Below are 9,096 nucleotides of genomic sequence, written 5' to 3'. Positions count from 1 at the left end.
AAGAGGTAGCAGGAACCAATGAATATTCTCAAGTATTAGTAGTTGAGTTGTCAATTCAATCACACCTGGATAACTTAATATCTGCAGCAAAGTATTTAGTAGCAAAGTAGTATGGAAGTAACGGTAACGGTGGCAAAAGTAACAGTAGCAGTTTCGTAGTAATTGTAACAGTGGCAACAGAAAAGTAACTAAGCAAAGATCAATATGTGAAAAGCTCGTAGGCACTGGAGCAGTGATGGATAATTATGTCGGATGCGATTCCTCATGCAACAGTTATAACATAGGGTGACACAGAACTAGCTCCAGTTCATCAATGTAATGTAGGCATGTATTTCGAATATAGTCATACGTGCTTATGAAAAAGAACTTGCATGACATCTTTTGTCCTACCCTCCCGTGGCAGCGGGGTCCTATTGGAAACTAAGGGATATTAAGGCCTCCTTTTAATAGAGTACCGGACCAAAGCATTAACACTTAGTGAATACATGAACTCCTCAAACTATAGTCATCACCGGGAGTGGTCCCGATTATTGTCACTTCGGGGTTACCGGATCATAACACATAGTAGGTGACTATTGACTTGCAAGATAGGATCAAGAACTCACATATATTCATGAAAACATAATAGGTTCAGATCTGAAATCATGGCAATCGGGCCCTAGTGACAAGCATTAAGCATAGCAAAGTCATAGCAACATCAATCTTAGAACATAGTGGATACTAGGGATCAAACCCTAAGAAAACTAACTCGATTAGATGGTAAATCTCATCCAACCCATCACCGTCCAGCAAGCCTACGATGGAATTACTCACACACGGCGGTGAGCAACATGAAATTGGTGATGGAGGAAGGTTGATGATGACAATGGCGACGGATTCCCCTCTCCGGGGCCCCGAACGGACTCCAGATCAGCCCTCCCGAGAGAGATTAGGGCTTGGCGGCGGCTCTGTATCGTAAAACGCGATGAATCCTTCTCTCTAGTTTTTTTCTCCCCGAACGTGAATATATAGAGTTGGAGTTGAGGTCGGTGGAGCTCCAGGGGGCCCACGAGGCAGGGGGGGCGCGCCCCCCACCCCCTGGTCTTGATTCTTTTGCCAGTATTTTTTATATATTCCAAAAATATTATCCGTGAAGTTTTAGGTCATTCTGAGAACTTTTATTTCTGCACAAAAATAACACCATGGCAATTCTGCTGAAAACAGCGTCAGTCCGGGTTAGTTCCATTCAAATCATGCAAGTTAGAGTCCAAAACACGGGCAAAAGTGTTTGGAAAAATAGATACGATGGAGACGTATCTGCTCAATGGTCACCAGCATCATGGTTGGGACGTGGCCCACCATATGCGTCGTTGTCGTGCCTCTTGACACGGGCTTGTTGGGTCCCGAGGATGTCGGCGACGCCTTTGCCGTGCCAACTTGCATGGGCTTGTCGAGTCCCGAGGATGTTGGGGCCGCGATTGCCATGCCAATTTGCACGGGCTTGACCAGCGTCCCAGGGGACGTGGTTGCCGGGATGTGGCTCCCCCACACTCGGGTCTTCATCTCCTCCCAATCACAGTCTCCCGAGAATGTTGTTGTCGGGGAGAGCGCTACCGATGTCGGGAGGGGATTAGTTGAAGAGCTCCGTGCCTCCCGCACGGAGCTAACGGTTGCCGGCACCGTGGTCGCCGGAGGTGCCGCGCCCTCCTGCACGGCTTCAATGCTTGTCGGGACCATGGTCACCGGAGGCGCTGGGCCCTCCTACGTGGTCTTGACGCAAGCCATCATCATTGCTGGCCCACCGTCCTCTTCAGCCTGGACGAGGTTCGCGGCGGCTGTGGCATCCTCGTCAGCCATCCTTTTGCGGCACTCACGGGCCCAGTGGCCCTTGATGCTGCAATATCAGCACTTGTCTCGGTCGTCGTTGCCGGCACCTCGTCCGGCTCCGCCCTGGGTGAGACCACGGTCTCTGCCGGTGTCGCCTCCGCTGCTCGGGGCACCTCCACCACGTCCTTAACGCTTCCCCGTCTCCCACTTCTTCAAGAATAGGAGTTGTTCTCCTCCGAAGATCTCACGGCCGTCCACAAGGCGGTCCTCGACCACCCACAACCGGCCCATGAGCTCCTCGATGGAGAGCTCACTCAGGTCAAGCAAGGTCTCGATGGAGATTGCTACCTGAGCGAAGTGAGATGGCACGACGCGGAGAAATTTCTGCATGACTCTCGCGTCGTCCATGGTGTCGCTGAGCGCTCGGAGTTGTGACGCAAGGCTGGAGATCCACATGGCGAAGTCATGGACGAGCTCGCCCTCCTTGAAGGCGATGTTCTCGAAGTCCGCCCAGCAGCTTTTGCGCGTTCGCTCGCGCACGCGGTTGCTGCCGAGGCGCTGGGTACGGATGGCTTCCCAGCCTCCTTGGCGCTTGCCTTCGCCGCGAGCATGCCGTGCATCTCCGGCGGTGTGGCGCGCATGAGGGCCGCCACGGCTTTCCTGTCCTCCTTTCTCTCGACCAGGTCCTCCATGGGAGCCAGAGGCTCGCCGCATGAAGGTTGCACTCCATGATCAACGCCCACTCACTGTAGTTTGAGCGCGTGAGCATCGGGAAGGTGATGGCAGCTACCGCTGATTGCGGTCTCGCGCATCTCCCTAACCACGACCTCACCGCGATGGCCGCGCCTGGACCGGCTGCGCCCTCGCCGCTCCGGAGCCGGCGACTGGGAGCCGTCCTGTGATGGCGCGACTGGGAACACCCGAGATGGTGCGCTGCTGCACTCCTTTTGCACCGGCCATGGCTACTGCAACCTGAGGCTCTGATGCCAATTGTTAGCCCAGAACTACTCGCTAGCACTCGAGTATACTGATAATGACCGGTGAAAGAGCAAGTGGCTAGCTCAGGCCAGCACACTAGCAAACACGCGCTCACTAGTGCTGCTTACACACACACGCACATGGAAGAGAGAAGCTCACGGACACACAAGATGTTGTGAAGCTCAAATGGATTGGAGTGAATGAGTAACATGATGGAGCAACTCCTTATATAGTGGTCAAACCGACCTAAGCAAAATATCTGCTAGCTATGAAGTATAGTAAGGAATGCATAAGCTGTTGTTGCCGACCTGCACCTTCTGCATGCTAGCTGAGTAACCACTTGTAGTGCTGCTGCCGCTGTAGCCATGCATGCATAGCCATGTATGCGTCCGAGACAGGGTAGGGCCCACAGAATTATCGTGGATCTATAAATCTAGAGAGTAATAAGCAAGTCGTACCTTGAAGGCTCAACTTTTACGGCACAAGAGTCACGGATGTTGGTCCTTGAAGACGCAACGGTTGTCGACATTAGTGAATAGGAGGAACGACGATGGGCGGCCACACACGTTCGGCACAGGGGCGGCCAGGATTTTTTTTTTTTTTGAGATAGCTTACCAGGCTTAACGCCTGGTAGGGGCAGCCAGGATTGAGGCGTTGGCGGTAGCTTCTAGGCAGACAAATTCTTGACGCTCGATCTGGTACTAGCTCTGCTACTCGGTAATTAACATGTGAAAGTGGAGTCATATAGCGTTCAAGGGTTTTTCTGCTTCCTCGTCATTTTTTAGAAGACTGATCCCGGTTCTTTCCCAAACTTGTGTGTGGGCTGCAGTCCATTTTCGCGTTCGTTAGCCATGTGATTGTTGGGGCCACGTGGAGAGAAATTGTTGATACGAGCACCAGTGCAGATTGGGTCATCACACGATTAAAAACCACTGTCACAAACACAGTTTCAAACCTGTCGCCTTGCAGTGGTGTGTGATAGGTGGTTGCAAAGCACACGGTACAGAACAACCGTGTGCGATAGGTCGACCTATGAAGATATTTTTTTCAAAGGGGTGACAAGATGCCACCCACAAAAAGGCCACTGTCAAAAGGACAGATCAAAAACAGTGTAGTTCGTGATGATGCAGCCAGCGGCCCTCCAGGCTTGGATGTTTTCCTTGACGAGAGCCATTAGGCAGGCGGCACTGCTCTTTGTGTGCTCAAACATCCTCATACTATGCTCCTTCTATGTTCTCCAATGGACTAGGATAGTGATCGTATCCAAGTTGTGTCACATATTCTTTGGAGGGAGTTTTTTGGCCTTAAGATACCAATTCTCAGTATCATTGGAGTCCATTTCTTGCATAGGGAAGTCTGTGGTCGTCCATTCATGGAAACACTGCCAGACCTGGTGCGTGAAGAGGCAGTGCATGAACATGTGAGTGCACGTTTTGGGGACACCAATGCAGCAAGGCAGACCGGGAATGATGAGTTGCTCAGAAAGCCAGTTGTTAGGGGTGAGGCAGTGCTTGTGAACAACTAGGCACATGAAGAACTTAAACCTAGCAGTTGCCTTCGACTGGCCTGCAGATCGCATTAGCAAAGGCGAAGCAACGACTGGCCGCAAAGAAGAGGCAACAAGCACCATTGACCATCATGTGGACGCGCTAGCGAGAGAGAACAGGTTTCTTGAGAAAGGTCCCAAACTCTCAATAATTCTACGACAAAATCACACCTGAGATATCTCTGATCAAGGCATTTTCCACAGCTGCCGCCAGGGGCGGAGCCAGCGCCCGGCGACCTGGGCACTTGCCCGGGCTCGCTGGCTACTGGAAAACGTACGCAACTAATAAACAATGGGAGAAATCCTGTTCTGCATCGTGAGATTCGTATGGTTTCCCCGGGCAGACATGTATGTTAGGCTTTCTTTAGGGGAAGTAAACTGTAATGGGCTAATTAATCCGGCTTACCACGGCCGGTTAAAATAAATAGTTGAGTAATGGGCTAGTTAACAGTGAAAGCCCATTTTATTTCCAAAACTATTACTACTACTCGAGAAGAACACGAGCCGTCGGAGTTTGGCCCTTTGGCTTGTCCGTTTCTCATCCATCGTGGAGAGGGACTGGCGGCGGCGTACGGAGGCTGGCCAGGGCGCGCCGCTCGCGGCTAACGGCGGCCGGAGCGGATCTATCCCAAGGATCTACTTGCATCCTGGTCTACTTGTCCCTTGCTTTCTGATCAGATAAGTCTACTAACTGATTTAGAGATTGATAAATTTAGTACTTAAATTTTGAGGTTGTGGCACAGGGAATTGGCCATTGGGGATGATCACATCTTCATGAGCCTAGTCTTTAGTTTATGGATTTGTTCTAAATAGATGCTAACTTAAAATTTTAAATTATTAAATTTCATAGATGATGAATTTCTGTTTATGAAACTAAACATTGATATGTTATATTATAGAGATCTCTATATTATATACTCCTTCCGTCCGCTGAAGAGTGTACATCTATAAATTTTAGGATAAATTATGGAGTTAAGTAAAAAATGCATTGGAAGATGCAACATCATCTCTTTCTCTTCAATTACCCAACCCCCAATGAGCTAAGTGCATGTAGAAATTAAGAAGACCATGTGTAAATTGCTATTGGTCTTGATTACCGTGTGATGAGAGAGAAGTTTTTTTTTTCTACATTAAAATGCATTGGGAAGATAGAAGTACACTCTTTTGTGGACAAATTTTGAAGCTAGATGTACACTCTTCACCGGATGGAGGGAGTATATATGACACTCCATCCGATCCAAATAGCATCGTGTTTTTGATTGGAGGGAGTAGTTCATTTTATAATTACATTTATAGGGTTATGTTTATACTTTTACTATGTACATTATTTATTTGCATTTGTGGTTCGAAAGTTTGGTGCTATTTTATATGTTGTATATCAGGGGATTGGATCTTTTGCCCCACTTTACATAGGGTTTGATGATTTGCAAATGATCAAAGTTAGAAGAAAAGTGGGGCAAAAGATCCAATTCCTTGGAATATCCGATATTTATTTTCAGTTTAGACAATTAGACTCAAACTCGCCCAGGCTCCACAAAAGTTCTGGCTCCGCCACTGGCTGCCGCCAAGCCACAAGAGTCACAGACAAAGGAGAAGAGAGCCGGCGCGACATCGGTGATATAGCGCACATCCTTAAGCGAGAATCTGGATCCAGTCCCGTTCCCGAAACAGATGTAGAATGATGGATCTAAAAATGTAGAGAGTAATTAGGAAGATCATACCCGATCAAGATTGTGGAGGGTGAATTGGGAGAACGGTCGGCTATGACCCACGACCGTCAGTGGCAGGGGCATTAGGTCAAGAGGCAGCCAGGATTGAGGCCACCGACAGTGGATCTTGTGGCTTCTCACTTCTGTGTTGTCTAAGTTGATGTAACACGTGAGTTAGACAGAGCCCTTCTATGTGTTTCAGGGATGCAGATCCTTTCTTTGTCAAAACTTGGTTTGTGTAGCCTGTGCTTGGGCCACCGGCATGGCGTTTCCTTGTTTGTTAGTCGTGTTCACATTGTTGGGCCCGCGTGAAGGAATATCTATCTTTTTGTCCCTTTTTCTTCTCCAAGCTCCCTCCGATCATTAATCCATGTCCGCATCAAACCTTGGCTATAGCAAACATAATGCATGACTAGAGGACACCACGTCTGGCATTAGAGCTTAGACGCTCAACTCAGTATTATTTTCCTCAATGTCATTTCATCTCAATGTGGAAATGTCCGATCTTATTCAAAAATAGGAGGTCTTCATGAAGATGTCTTGTTTCCGGAATATAGGCACAGAAATTCAATAGCGGTAGGATCAGTACACAAGTAATCTCTCAAGAAGGCAAGGAAGGAAGAACATACCGCGGAAAATGCCAACGGACGCTGAGCTCCAGGGAGCTCCTTTTCAAATTTAATTTTTCCAGAGTGCAAATATTTTGAATTTATTTGTGAACACACATACACATGTACACTAATTCGTCCAAATTCTCAGCAAAATCACCTGCTTGGAAAAAATGATAGTGCTATAGGAGTGCGACAGCCGCAGATGACAAGGTTGAATCAAATTTTGAGGGCCAACCAACAAGAGATGGAATGCAAAGGTACGAAATGCTTGGAGCACAACAAGCTGATGTCTCCAAGATGCAGCCTGGTCAGCTTACAAGATGGAATAATCAGCAGGGTGCTAGGCAAACAAGTCTATTATATCGCCATTCAAGGCATGTGAACCTGAGCCCATGACTCCACCTGTACAACAGATTCCCGGTGCTAGCAAAGCACTTCGCTTTGTCAGAACTCTCAGATTCCAGGTACTTAAGCTGCTTTATTTAACAAAAAATGTGAATGCCATACAACTTCAATCATGGTTTTCCTTTGATTTTGTTTGTTTTTTCTCAAGTTACGGTGTCTGATATTTCAGCTACGATGGGGAGTGCCAGAGAATATGATCTCAAGGAGGAAATATTTTGTAAGGTGAGAGAATCCTTCATTTTATACTCCCTCTGCATCAAAATATAAGACGTTTTTGTAGGCTAGTTTAGCCTACAAAAAAGTCCTATATTTTTTTTTGTACGAGGGAGTATGTGTGTATCATCTGTTCTTATATCTATAGGTATACTCCTAATATGTGGTAGTTATGCACAGTTGCTTTAGTAAACCCAATTTAGTAATTAAGGTTCTTGTATATGTACTGGATATTGTTTACTTGGCTTGCATTTCAATGCAGAAGCCTTACTAGCTGAATGACCAAATCAAGTTGATGAGTTGTTGATGGTTGTTTTGATTTGTACTCGGCCTAATTGTATTGCTGCAATATTTCATTGCAGATCAAGTCTTGGAAAGATGCTTATTTTCCTCAGTTTTCTGGATCGTAGAGTCGTTCTTCCAACACTAACAGAGGTCACTTTGTCCTTTTCCTAGAGATAAATCTTCATTCATTGATGATTTTGCACATCTCTGTCACTTAAACCCTTGGTTCCATCTCCATACAGGAACAATTCTCATCACTATCTGAAGCAAAAGCTAATCAATACAAACGCAAAGCAAATTTCAAGAAATCAATCATAAGGATACTGAATTTAATGTTGTTTGAGAAGAGTGATGTGCACGAGGGTTTGAAGGTGGACCTCCCCAAGTATGAAAAATGCATACATCATTTCCTGGCTCTTCTTGAGAGGACTAAAACTTGCCAAGCAAAGATGAATACAGGATATCAGTTGCAGAATTGTGAAGAGCAGACTAAAGTCATCAATTTTACTGGCAATGCATCCCCAACTAGTGGTGGTAATGAAAGGTAGGTAAAAGCGAGTATTAAGATCAACTATTCCTTTTAATGCTATTCTATGTATGTTTTGAGATATCATAATAGAAGCTAAGATATATTGAATAGCTAAAACTGTCAAAAAACATGTCATCCTTAATAGCTTAAACAATACTTTCTTTTTGTTTATACAATTGTAAAGTAACCAATGTCATTAGCAATTTGCTTCCGTGACACAATCTAGTTTACTGTGTTTAAGGCCTTTCACTTGTAGTAGACAGAAAAGCAACTGCAGATGCTAGCATTTTGTAGTCAGGGTAACAATATGGGTAGAAAAAGCCTCATCCATTATCAACAAAGGGGGGCAGATTATAACATAAGAAGCACAACAGAAGGCACCAGACATAAACCATAACCTAGAGACCAATTATAGAAAGAAGACAGAAATATCACCACGCAGAAGAGCAATGTCAACCACTTGCTAGGAATGCCAAGTCCTTCCTTCTCTTCACCAGGATCATTGCAGTCTTGGTCCTTCCAGTATGCTCGAGTCCTTGAGCCCCTCACCAGTTGCAACCAGTGGTAGCACCAGCATCACCCTGTGCTCCAGTGCCCATGATCTCAATGGACGTTGACAGCATAACTGCCATCTTGATGAATGGCAACGCAGCAGCACCACCACCACGAGGAAAAGCAAATGGTTCTAACCAAGTCACTCCAATTGCATGTCATTTGGAGTGTGGGGCCTCGACTCTGGACCAAGCAGTGAGGTAATTAACTTTAAGAGGCAGAAAGCATAGGTATAGCTCCTGCTAGAAATTTCGGCAGCATAATAGGCAGAAAGAAATGCATTCACAAAGGCAGTACAATGGGCCATTTTGTATTTCTTTCACATGGAAGGAAAACACTATAACAACTCTGCCTAATTATAGCCACCACCATAGTATAGAGGTCAAGCATGCAGGGTTGAGCTTGTACAACAGCCAGTCTAGTCGACTACACCAAGAACATAAACATACATTCTACTGGGCA

At 46.3% G+C, this 9,096-nt stretch overlaps 1 pseudogene; it reads left to right on the top strand.

Annotated features, from left to right (window-relative positions):
* Positions 1–4,156: 4,156 nt before the first annotated feature.
* Positions 4,157–8,838, top strand: LOC125518373 (annotated as a pseudogene).
* Positions 8,839–9,096: the final 258 nt, after the last annotated feature.

The sequence above is a fragment of the Triticum urartu genome, chromosome 7 (assembly GCF_003073215.2).
Source record: "Triticum urartu cultivar G1812 chromosome 7, Tu2.1, whole genome shotgun sequence".
NCBI lineage: Eukaryota > Viridiplantae > Streptophyta > Magnoliopsida > Poales > Poaceae > Triticum > Triticum urartu.
This window is presented reverse-complemented; position numbering and strand designations above follow the sequence as displayed.